This window comes from Zootoca vivipara, chromosome 3, assembly GCF_963506605.1.
Source record: "Zootoca vivipara chromosome 3, rZooViv1.1, whole genome shotgun sequence".
In the NCBI taxonomy this organism is placed as follows: domain Eukaryota; kingdom Metazoa; phylum Chordata; class Lepidosauria; order Squamata; family Lacertidae; genus Zootoca; species Zootoca vivipara.
This window is the reverse complement of record NC_083278.1, coordinates 76,155,541-76,167,785: the sequence shown is the minus strand read 5'-3', so window position 1 is coordinate 76,167,785 and position 12,245 is coordinate 76,155,541. Positions and strand designations below refer to the sequence as shown.

At 39.8% G+C, this 12,245-nt stretch overlaps 1 protein-coding gene across 4 annotated transcripts in view; it reads right to left on the bottom strand.

Annotated features, from left to right (window-relative positions):
- Positions 1-12,245, bottom strand: part of CHRM3 (cholinergic receptor muscarinic 3) — a 226,054-nt gene that overhangs the window by 100,140 nt on the left and 113,669 nt on the right. For all 4 annotated transcript variants that reach the window (XM_035108375.2, XM_060272870.1, XM_035108374.2 and 1 more), the window contains exon 3: positions 5,855-5,938. The gene's annotated coding sequence lies outside the window, so the exon portion shown is untranslated. The remainder of the gene's footprint in view (positions 1-5,854; positions 5,939-12,245) is intronic.

Sequence of the window (12,245 nt, the reverse complement as noted above, 5' to 3'; positions counted from 1 at the left end):
GAGTGTGTTCCATGAAAATAATTTCCTCACTATTAACAAGTAGAGCTTCAAAAACTATAGTTTTGTTCTCTCAGAGGACCTCTAGGGTAAAACTAATTATGGTTTCAAAATACAGAAATAAGATTGACTAAACACTTTCCCTACTTATGGAATAGCAAAATGTGTTTATTGCTGGAATATAAGCTACTGGAAATATTAGATCCATCAAGTGATTTGGAAACAAATACTATACAGAAAAATATATCACAAGTTGAAACAAGCAAGGAATTGCAGAAAGCGCTCTCTCTCTCTCTCTCTCTCTGTGTGTGTGTGTGTGTGTGAGAGAGAGAGAGAGAGAGAGAGAGAGAGAGAGAGAGAGAGATTGGAAGAGGACGCACTACTGGCAGACCATCATGGCCACTATTAAAGTTGAAAGGTTGCCCTTGCCAGGGGCAGAGGAAAGGGTGTGTGGTGGGGTGACATTTGGTGTGCCGCCCACCCGCGACTCCCAAGCATACCCCAAGCCATTGGGGGAAGGGGGGAGCTGCACCGCTTTGCTGACGGCATCCCCCCCTTCCCCCTTCACTTGCCGCCCCCTCCCCTCGGGAGCGTGCCCGCCCTGGGCAGAGCGGGCATATGCCACTTCCTTTTAAAGCAGAAATTCCCACAAAATCCATTGCCTTCTTTATTTTAATATTAGTGACCAGGTCAACTTCCGAAGTAACACACCTTGGCCACTGACAGGGTAACGCTCAAGTTCCCTCTTCCAGGGTGGTATCTGAACACTGATGGAACCACTCTACCTGTCATCCTTCCCCTCTGATAAATAATGTGAAACAGTGAGGCAAAAAGGAAGGTTCCATTGATGCAACCCTGTCATGTCATCCTCCAAATCCCTGCTCTTCATTTTCTTCTTTTGTTTGAATACACCCTCCCTCCACCCCTTATCTGAATTGCTGTTCTGGTGTTAGCAACATTAGTAGGCAGGAAGGCAGGGAGGTCACTTGCCCCCCCTGCCTCTCCCCCCCCCCCGATGCCTGTCAAGCTGAAGTAACCCCATTTCCAGGGAATCTGTCTGACAACGATCCTAGAGGGAGTGGGAGACCTCCCTCTCTTCTTTCTACCACAATCAGAACAACAGAGAAAGGAGTGACATGGGGGTGTGAGTGACTTCCGAGGTTGTTAACTTTTCAAGTAAATTTTAAGATGTGTGTCGCAGGCTAACAAAACTCATACTTCAAGCTAACAAATACGAATTTCAGAGACATTACTTTTTGTATTACACATGAAATGAATCTATAAATTAAAGTGACTTCTTAACAGCAGTATCATAAACATTCTACATTGGATGATTTTGTATTGACACTGAACTTATTTCAGGTTTAGCTATAACCTCTTAAAATTTCTAAATCCAGAAGGTGTGTGTGTGTAATGCTAGCTTATGCCTTAATATTAAGATTAGCAATAAAAGTTAAAATATAATTAAATATATGTAATACAGATTTCCATTCTGTCTGGACAGCCTTTGGAGGAGAAGGAGAAATTGAACACTACAATATTTTAATCATGTAGAATTTTAAAGAATCCTGTAATACAAATATACTAGGTTAAGTTAATGAGCTGGAAATAAACCCACTGCATTTTAGAATAATATTTTTAATGGACAAATCCTTCAATCTTCACTGTTCTGCATTTAGACTAAATTTAAATTATAGCTGCTGTCCCTTTAGGCAAAACTTTTTCAAATAAAAATGTATGAAACGTATTCTTGAATAAGTTGATAAAAACTGTTCACATACTTCCAAGAAAAAATTGAATTCTAGCTGTGTTATGTGCAAAAGCCAGATATTTCTATTTATATAACCTTCATTTGTATCAATCTATGTTTTGAAAGATTTACAAAATAGCACATGGGTACTCGAGGGTGAGGGACCCAGGTGGCGCTGTGGTTAAACCACTGAGCCTAGGGCTTGCTGATCAGAAGGTCGGCGGTTCGAATCCCTGTGACGGGGTGAGCTCCCGTTGCTTGGTCCCAGCTCCTGCCAACCTAGCAGTTTGAAAGCACGTCAAAATGCAAGTAGATAAATAGGAACCGCTACAGCGGGAAGGTAAATGGCATTTCCATGTGCTGCTCTGGTTTGCCAGAAGCGGCTTTGTCATGCTGGCCACATGACCTGGAAGCTATACGCCGGCTCCCTTGGCCAATAATACGAGATGAGCGCGCAACCCCAGAGTCGGTCACGACTGGACCTAATGGTCAGGGGTCCCTTTACCTTTACCTTTTACTCGAGGGTGACTCTTAAAATTTCAGGCACTTCAGAGAGTGTGTAAGAAGGAGCCTGGAATGTCAAAACAATTCTACTTATCTGTTATCCAATGCAATGAGAGCTGATGCGCTGGCAAATTGGTGCACCATACATGATGAACCATGAGCGAGAAATGAAACATACTGTATTTTGTTAAAAGCTGTGCTTTAACTTCAGGGCCGTTATGGTTTTATGTTGCTTTAAAAACACACACAACTTTTTTTTTACATATTTATTGTCAGCTACCCAAAGAAATGTATGTTAAGGGGTGGCACACAAATGTTGTAAAGTAATAACAGTATGTTTTTTTTAAAATAGTTGTACATAATATTAAGTCAACAATATACATACAGTAAATATTAATTTTCATACTAGTAGTTTGATTTCTTAAACATACTTACTTTAGGATTACTACCGGATGTTTTCTTTACCTAATATTTACTAATACAAAGTTTTAAACATAAGCAGATGTATTTTCAACATTTTAAGAAAATTATTTGAGGTTCCAATGCTGAGCTGAGTAAGGGCTACACATTTCTAGCAGTTTCTAGCACTAGTATGGACACTCTTCAACCAGTTTGCTCATGTGATAAGCAGTGTGCAAATATTATGGGCTTCCAAAATAAGTCACTCTCAAAAGTACTAAATAAAGAGTGGTCAAAAGGATACCTTTCAGTCATTTGGCAACTTATCAGGGTCGATAGGAGTTGGAGGCCAACAACATACAAAGCGCACAGCATTGGCTACCCTTCTTGTAGATGGATGCCATAAATAGAATCATCAGTCATTACTTGGAAGATATGCCATTAAAATCTGTAGCATTAGTTTCCAAATAAATAGGTTCAGAATCCCATTTCCTACAGTCCTTACAATTTTTGTTAAGGCACAAAGGTGCTATTGTATAACAGCTACAAGTACACTGTACTTTTTATGTTCTACTTTTTACCCTATAAAAATTAAAGATGACACTCAGCAGCCTTTCTATAAATTAAACATAAAGCTCTTTAATAAATCAGGAAGAGCACAGTCTTTTAAATTACTTCCATTTACTTCTCATAACTCTGTCCCCACTAGGTGAAATTTCATTGATAGCATGACATATCCAAACAGCTAAAAACAGGATGCAAGAGATTTCACCAGTTTTAGATCTTGGGCATGTTGAACTTTCCAAAGGGGAAATGCGTGGGAAGCATGGGTTGGGGTCAACAGGGAATGTGATAGTGGGCAAGCACATTTCACCTGCTCTCCATGCAGTGTTAATCCTGAGGTTCTAAGAATGCATGGACAGCAAATCTACCACTGAAAAAGTTCTGGGGAAAAATAAGTACTGTGTTCCATTCTTCCCAAGAAAAAAACTGCAGTTGGTCTTCATACAGATGCCTTTACTTTCTTTCAGATAGATAGATAGATAGATAGATAAATCTTTATTTGGCTATAAGCCCACACCACAAAAATAAATCAGACGTAAAAAACAGAGATACAAATTTCCAACATATAAATAGAGTAGATCTGTGGGATTACACTACAGCATTTGGGGGGAAGAACCTTGGATGAATCATTTTGTATTTACATAAGACATATAGGAAACTATATTAGGGTATCAAGAATCATGGAGGAGCATTCCGGCTCGTTACTTGTACACTAGGACTGAGACCCAAAACCTTGCAACCAACAGGGTCCTGTACGGATCATTGTCTTGTAACACACATGCTAGGTGAGACTCGGGTGGTTTATCGGCGATCTCCAGGATTAACTTTCAGTGTTGTCTATTTTGCCCCCACTCAAAAAGCAACAGACACCCAGAGCCTAAAGCCACAGAAAGTGGTTAGAAATTGGGGCGGTTGGACTCAGGGCCTGGAGAACAAAGCTGGCAAGAAGAATGAAGGAACTGTTTGGTGGGTGAGTGGAGCCTATGTACCAGCTGACTAGGCTAAGGGAATCATCCTGTTGTTGCACTGCAAAACATTTGCCATTTGAATGTGGATGGGGGGGGGAGAGGGGAGATGGCTTAAGAAAAGCCACATACACATGCGAGTAACATGTATGGGCTCAGAACATTGACAATGGCTCTGCTTCTAAAACTAGAATTGAAAAATAATCCCAATGGTGTAATAGAAAGACATTACACTGCAGCCAGCATGCAAAAACTGTAATTTAGGGATACCAGCTGTGCTTCACTGTGCAAGCTTCTGTGTCCTAGTTCCAGTATGTGGAAACAGGGGGTAAAGCCTCATTCCAGGATTCATTTGAGCAGCTTAGCACTGGTCTTGATAGAAGAAGGTTTAGCTTACACACTGACAAAATGTGCTGTGTATCAGGTTTTGCTCTGACACTTTTGTTACATTATTTCCCATTAAGAAAATCTCAAAACACACTTTGGTAGCATTGCTCTGGCAAGATTTTGCCTGTGCTCACGTACTCTCTTTAAGAGCAGTTTAAGGACACATTAAAAATAAATAGTTGCATGGCTGCTCTTAGATCCTTAATTGTTCTCTCTGTTATTATTCTTGTCCCATATGGTCAGGGCATGAGTGGTAGGACAGAAGTCCACGCAATCAATCAACGTGGGAGAATATCAGTGCAGCTTAGTCGTAACAGTTTCACTCTTTTTTCATCTGTATCTTCGGATTGCCCTTAATTCTGTCAAAGGCAGTAGCTAGACAACTGACTAACTGACTATCAAACCTTTATTAGGCATTTTACAAATAGAACCACAAGAAAAAGAATCACATACAAAAGTATTTAAAATGCACACAAAGGGGCAACAGTAAACTGCATATTATATATATATATATATATATATATATATATATATATATATATATATATATAATTTGAGATTTCTTCCTATTAAACTACTCCTTGAGACACTTGAGACAACTGACCACTTTAGGCTACTTTCATAACTACCATTACTTTTTATATATATAAAAATGAAGTATACAACCTCTGCATTCATTAGAAGGGTAGGACTGGTATGCTTAATTTTTTACATAATAAAATGTGTGCAACTACAGATATAAGACACTAGATGTTTCCAGTTCATGAAACCAAAAGTTTCACCACATGGGGGCACATGCATATAAATATTAGCAACAAAAAATATGGAATTTCATAGTATTTTGGCTGGAAAGATCTGTTGCTTAGCATTGTGAAGTCTGAAGCCCTATCAATTTTCCCAATTAATTCAGTGGCTTTTGGTACCACTGACCATAGTAGTAGTCTGGACTCATTGTTCTCTGGACAGAAAGTACAAGACAAATGCACATGACATTAAATACAATTTTGAACACTTTTGCAGCCTCTTGTCTCAAGATCTGCATTTTCAAAACTTTTGAGCAGCTGAAACGTTCAACAGGTGAAATGTTCATTAAGATTCTGTCACCTCAGCTGCTAAGCTGCTGGTTGTGCTTGGGGGAGGGGGGTAATTTCAAGAAACTGAAGTTGTTACTTTACCATTACCATAGTTACTCCTGCTCCCATGATACCTCACTTGCCTCTGTGGGTTCATGATAAGGGTGCTTTGATTTTCAGAAAGGGCTATTATGTACATGTAAAATATTACTTACGTGGTCTAGATGGTAACACCAAAAGGAACTGCATCAAGTACTAGCCCTCCCTTTTGGAAAGCTGGTCTTGTATAAGCATGAAGGCTGAAACAAAAACAAAAAGGAAACTATTAATGCATGTAATCCACACTTGGGCTGAGAAGATCAGAACAGAACTGGCCATTTCCCAAGTCCCTTTAGATCTCACGGCAGTCACAAAATAATTTCAATATCATTGTCAACATTTATATAAATTGCTGCTGAAATATAAAACTGAATCTGAGCAACAAGTTAAAAAGCACAGATCCCAGTATCAATCCTTGAGGGACTCCCTACATCTCTCCATTTGGAGAACTGTCCATTTATTCTTACTGTCTGCTTTCTGCTATTTAACCGATTCCTGATTCACAAGAGGAGCTCTCCTCTCATTCCATGACTGGTTCTCAGGAGTCTTTGATTAGGTTCATTGTGGAAAGCTTTTTGAAAGTCCAAGTACACTAACTATATGAACCAAAATAACTCTATCCATATGCATGTTGATATTCTCAAAGAACTCTAATAGTTCATGAGGCTCATGCTTCAGCAAGGCTTGTATTTCTATATGCTTACTTAAATCACCTTTAACAATACTTTCCACTAGTTAACAAGCATGGAATTTCCAGCATCCCTACTGGACCCCTTTGCGAAAACTGGAATTACATTGGATACTTTCCAGTCTTCAACATCTTATTAGCTTGATTAAGTTCTGTGATAAAACAAGAATGCTTTAAAATAGAAAGTCTGTAGGAAGCAGAGAGAGGTGGAACAATATTGATCACCTCAAAAAAATGCAAATGAAATGTAGATTCGCCACACCTTCTCACCACACTAGATTTTTATATTATTGCTCTTTTAATGATGGGGAAGTAAGCAATCACAGTAGCATCCCTAACCTTATTTACAAGTAAAGTCTTTGATTTCAATGAGCTATATTTAGCATCAGGCAGGAGTTTAATAGAGATGACCCCCAAATTACTAGGCAATGTCTTCATCAGAAAGGAGAACCAAACTCACAATCTTTTGATATGGACCCAATAAAATGTTTCAACACATTAGAAGAAAATGAGGTAATAAAGTTATAAAGAAATGCTTTAACTTCTTTGGTCAGGTCACCGTGTTTCCTCTAAATCAGCCTCTCTCAACCTTATTGCTCCCCAATATGTTTTGGACTACAACTCCCAACACCCTTGACCAGGCATCCCCAAACTTCAGCCCTCCAGATGTTTTGGACTACAATTCCCATCATCCCTGACCATTGTTCCTGTTAGCTAGGGATCATGGGAGTTGTAGGGCACCAGGTTGGGAAAGGCTGCTCTAAATAATGCTTAACCTTGAATAGTTAAGAAATTGTGGTAAGAATTTACACAGCTGGTGTATAACTTTTGTAATAGACTGGAATGTCGTTTAGTCCTGTTGTACTTCTAAGGTTAAAAGCAGAGAAAACATTCTGCTATCTAAACCATGGAATGAAATTGACAGAAACAAAGCACTTAGTTAATGAGAAGCAACAGAAGGAATACCAACTGGCTGTCACCTTCCATTTCCTGTTGTATGTTTAAAAGAAAACGACAAGAAGTGTAATCATTTCCCTCTATACTAGACAATGTTGCTGGTGCAGATTTTCAGTAGCCCCAACCTTTTTACTGAAGTACGATTTTAATCAAACAGATGTGCCCTGCATATTAGCTGGCTGCCTCATTCTCATGTCTCTGGCAAAGCAATATACTGCTGTTAGAATTGCTGCAATGTGGGGGCAGACACAAAGTTATCTCTGAATTTATGGGACAATAAGCTTCCACAGGAGACTTACTGATGGATTTTGACAAAATGAAATCACCACCAGCTCCTCTCTTGTGTTGAAAATGTCCACATTTCTTTATATTACACCTCTAATTTTCCTCGTATTAGACTTGAGACATGAAACGAGGCTATCGTTAAGGAAAAGGTCACCTCTCTACATGATTAAATGCACCTACTTTCTAATTGCACACAGCACATCAAGCATGTTATGATAAGCAGCTTTCTTCTGCAACAGGAGATATGTGTATATAAAAAAATAAAATGGATGGGGTGGGGTGAAATCCAGAAAAAATCCTTCACCTCTGCTTTAAGAGAGACAATAGGAGAGAGGAGACAAAATATATGGAAGAGAGAGAAATAAATAAATAAGTAAATAGAAATTAATATAGAAATTGATTGATTGATTGATTGAGATTCCATCATTTGTTTGGGCTGTATGAGGTGTTGGGGGAACACACCCTTGTATAAAAGTGGTTAGGAGATTGTGTCCCTCTGAATGCCAAGCTCTCAGTTATGTAACTACATTTAAGCAAATGTGCCAGCCCTCAAGCAGAACCAAGTGGTGGTGTCACACATACAAACATGAATTTAGATAACCAAGAAGAGTTTGACCAACAATACTTATACTGCCCTGTTGTTTTCAGTGGCCTTGTTTTGATTCAAATCCTTGTCAGCATTTATACCACCAGAGTGTACTTTTGGAGGGACTGATCCCAATTTCTCCAACAGTGAAATTTACTGAAATGGTTAGCATGCTGGACAAAGGTTGGGGGCATTGAGATTCAGCTTCCCATTCAATACCTCAACCGTGGGCCAGAATTATTATTGCATGTTCCAACTATCCAATCCTAGTCAACAATCTAGCCGCCAACCAAATTCTGCACCACCTGCCGTTTCTGAACCATCTTCAAAGTCAGCTCAAAGGTGGATAAAATAGTGCTTGTTTAAAAATATGTCATACAGTTAATAACGTAGATGAAGCCAGGCCCAATGACTGCAGATTGCATGGTCCATTACATAACATATGTAGCTCTTGTACATCCATATCTTTTTATGGTACAGGTACATCCATATCTTTTATGGTCCTACGGGACCGCCTCTCCTGGTATGCCCCGTGGAGGACCTTAAGGTCCACAAATAACAATATTTTGGAGACCCCGAGCCATAAGGTGGCTAGATTGGTCTCAACTAGGGCCAGGGCCTTTTCAGTATTGGCCCCGACTTGGTGGAACGCTCTCCCACAGGAGACCAGGGCCCTGTGGAATTTGACATCTTTCCACAGGGCCTGCAAGACGGAGCTTTCCGCCTGACCTTTGGGCTGGACTTAGTCTGACCTCTAATACATAGCAATGTTCTTATATCCAAACATTAAAATCATGTATCTGTGCTAGGTGGGAATGCCTGAGAAGTGTTTAGCACCCACTCTTTAAATGTTTTCTGTGGTGCACTCAAAAAAGAAAAAAAGAGGGATACAAACAGAAATTCTGACAGCACTGACTTTGTTAGGAAGAAAAGCTCTTATGGAGCTGATTTCTTTTTTAAAAGTAAGCAAGCTATTTTAAAACTTATTTCTCAGCGAAGAAAAGAAGTTCTAAATCACAGCTGGCTGTAGTAGTCGCAAGCTCTCTGAACTCTATGGGTAGAATATAAAGCTGAACTTCAAACAAGAAAAAAAATCCAACTGATTAAAAGCAATGAACAATGGAAATCATGACTCTTTTACTCAGAGTAGACCCAATTAAACTAATGAACATGCCTAAGTTAGGTAAATTAATTTTAATGGGTTTGCTCTGAGTAAAACTTAGTTGAATGCCACACTAATCATTCCAAACCTCTACAATCTGTAATTAGGAGAGTTGTCTGAATTAAAAGACTTCTCTGAACTCTAGGTGAGTGGCGTTTGTGGTCTGGTGTGGTGGTGGTTCTGTGCACAGCCATTTTCTGACTGCTCTGGTCATTGGAGGGATACAGATCCTCCCCTCCTTGGTCAGATGGGTTGGCACCAAAAGCCTATTTGAATGAGCCAATCAGAGGAGGGGGGACTGGTTGCAGCCTTCATAAGAGCAAGCTGCACCCACGGGCCCCCTCTCTCCTAGTTTGCCGCTGGCTTTCCCACCCACCCTGTTTCTATGTGGTCCTGACTGAAGGTAAGAGGGCAGGCTGGTGGACCTTGCTATGGAATACTTGGTCACTGCATTCAGGGCCAAGAAGGAATTTTTTCCTGCTGACAAATTGGTCAGTATGCAGGCTTTTACCTACTTCATAGCAAATGTCACAACTTTTGGAGGATAAGGCATTGGAGTTCATCGTTAGACATCAGGTACCCTGATACACGAGTCCAAGAAAGTTTCACTTTGCCCGGAATTTCACTCAGGAACCATGGGCTATGGAAACCTTCTGACTGGCGGCCCTGTTGGGACTACTCAGGATCGACCAACCTTATTGATCAACCAGCAGGCAGGCTGCTTGATACCAGATACATACCCAATGCCTTCAGCAAAACCACAGTTTATTCCCCATTATACTTATTAAACATGGGCCACCAACCTTTGGGCACATTTGGGATTTTGAAAAAGTGGTAAGGCTACCAGTCACTAAATGGCTACCATGACGATGTGGCACAACACAAAATGGTTTGTTACAACTTCAAAAGAACAAAAAGAGAGAGAGGACCAGAAAATGATGCAGCTACTTCCCTCCACCCCCAAATCAATACAAAAAAGGCACCAACATCAGTCACTGCTGTGCAACAAGCATTTGTTTCTTGATCTCCTTCAAAGGCATTATAATTACTGTCTTACCCATGCTGATAGAATATATAATTTAATTGCATTTAATGATCTCTCTTTCTAATTGTGGTGTCAGGTCTGCATCCTATTGATGTCTGCTGATATGATGAAACTGTACCTTACAGTGATGTTACTAGGAACTCCACAAGTGGCAAGAACAAATGGATTTGCTCCCCATTCCACCCAAGCAATATACTGAAGAAGGACATTGAATAAAGTGAAGTGGATGCTGCTGCTTCCTGCTGTAAATCTAAATAACTTTCAAAGGTAACTTAAGTATGGTTAGTGATATTAATTACTACCTTGTAACTATGCTGTGATTCAAGCCTCTGCCTAAAAATATTTTCCGTGACTGTGAGTTGATCTCCACTGGAAAAAAACAGATTGCTCTTCAAAGGAAAATTTAGAATGAAAACTGCCCAAACTGAGCTTAATTCTTTCCCTTCGATCTTCAATGGTGAAGTTTTTTTGTGAGTATGTTTTTAAAGAAACTATGCTTCAGGAATAAACGGATACAGGTGAAAGATAGACTGTGACCTTGAATGTTTTGGAGAAAAATGGCAACATGAAGTGTTGGGAAGAAGAGATCCCAAATGTCTGAAGCAGTTCTGAAGTGGCATGAGGAAAGCCTTGGGCAGATTTGGGCTGCCATTTGTTTTTTAAAAAAATGTATATACCACATTTCTGCAGCAGAGCTAACAACAAAACTACAATTTATAAAAACAGCAGCAACATGGGCAATAAAAGCAGCTCCTAAAACCATGTTCACCGACCATTTCCAGCAAGTTAAAAGCCCTAAATAAAAACCTAAAAACAGCCTCCAAGATTAGCCATATACCCTCCAACATTTCTCCGATGGATGTCCCATTTCATAATGATAATTTTACTATTTATATTCCACACATCTTACTGGGTTGCCCCAGCCACCCTGGGAAGCTTCCAACATATATAAAGGCATTTAAAAAATGTAAACTTTTTTTTTATAAACAAAATTCCCTATAAAGGATTGTCTTCAAATGGCAAATGAAAATTGGGACATCCTAAGGAAAAGTGGGATATTCCGGGATCAAATCAGAAACCAGGATGATTTCTCTAAATCAGGGGTGTCCCTAGAAAATAGGGTCAGTTGGAGAATCTGAGCCAATAGCCCATCTAGTCCAGCTCTTGTTCTCATAGTGGCCAAGCAGATGCCTGTAGGAAGCCTGCAAGCAGGACCAGAACACAGGGGCATTCTCCCTTCCTGCGGTTTCCAGCAACAGTATTTGAAAACCTCGGTGGAAGAAGAGGATTGCTATCATGTCTAGTAGTCACTGGTAGTCTTTATCCTCCATGAATTTGTCTAATCTTCTATGAAAGCCATCCAAGTTGGTGGCCATTAGTGCCTCTTGTGGGAGCAAGTTCCGTAGTTTAACTAGGTGACACATGAAAAAGTGCATTCCTTTATCAATCCTGATCCTTTCAACGTTCAACTTCATTGAATGTCCATGTTCTAGTGTCGCAAGGGGGGACGGGACCTTTCTCTACCTCTTTTCTCCATTCCATGCATAATTTAATAAACTTGTATTGTGTCACCTCTTAATCACATTTTCTCTAAACTAAAATGTCCCAAATGCTACAGCCTTTTCTCGTATGGCACAGCATTCTTAACAGTTAATGGTTTCCTAAGAGTGCTTCAGAAGAACAAACAACTTGAATGTACTGTGTAGTTGTGACATTAACTAAAGTACTGCATGGGTGTCACAATGTTGTTCAGATATGGGTTCTTGGCTGCCACTACAATTCTT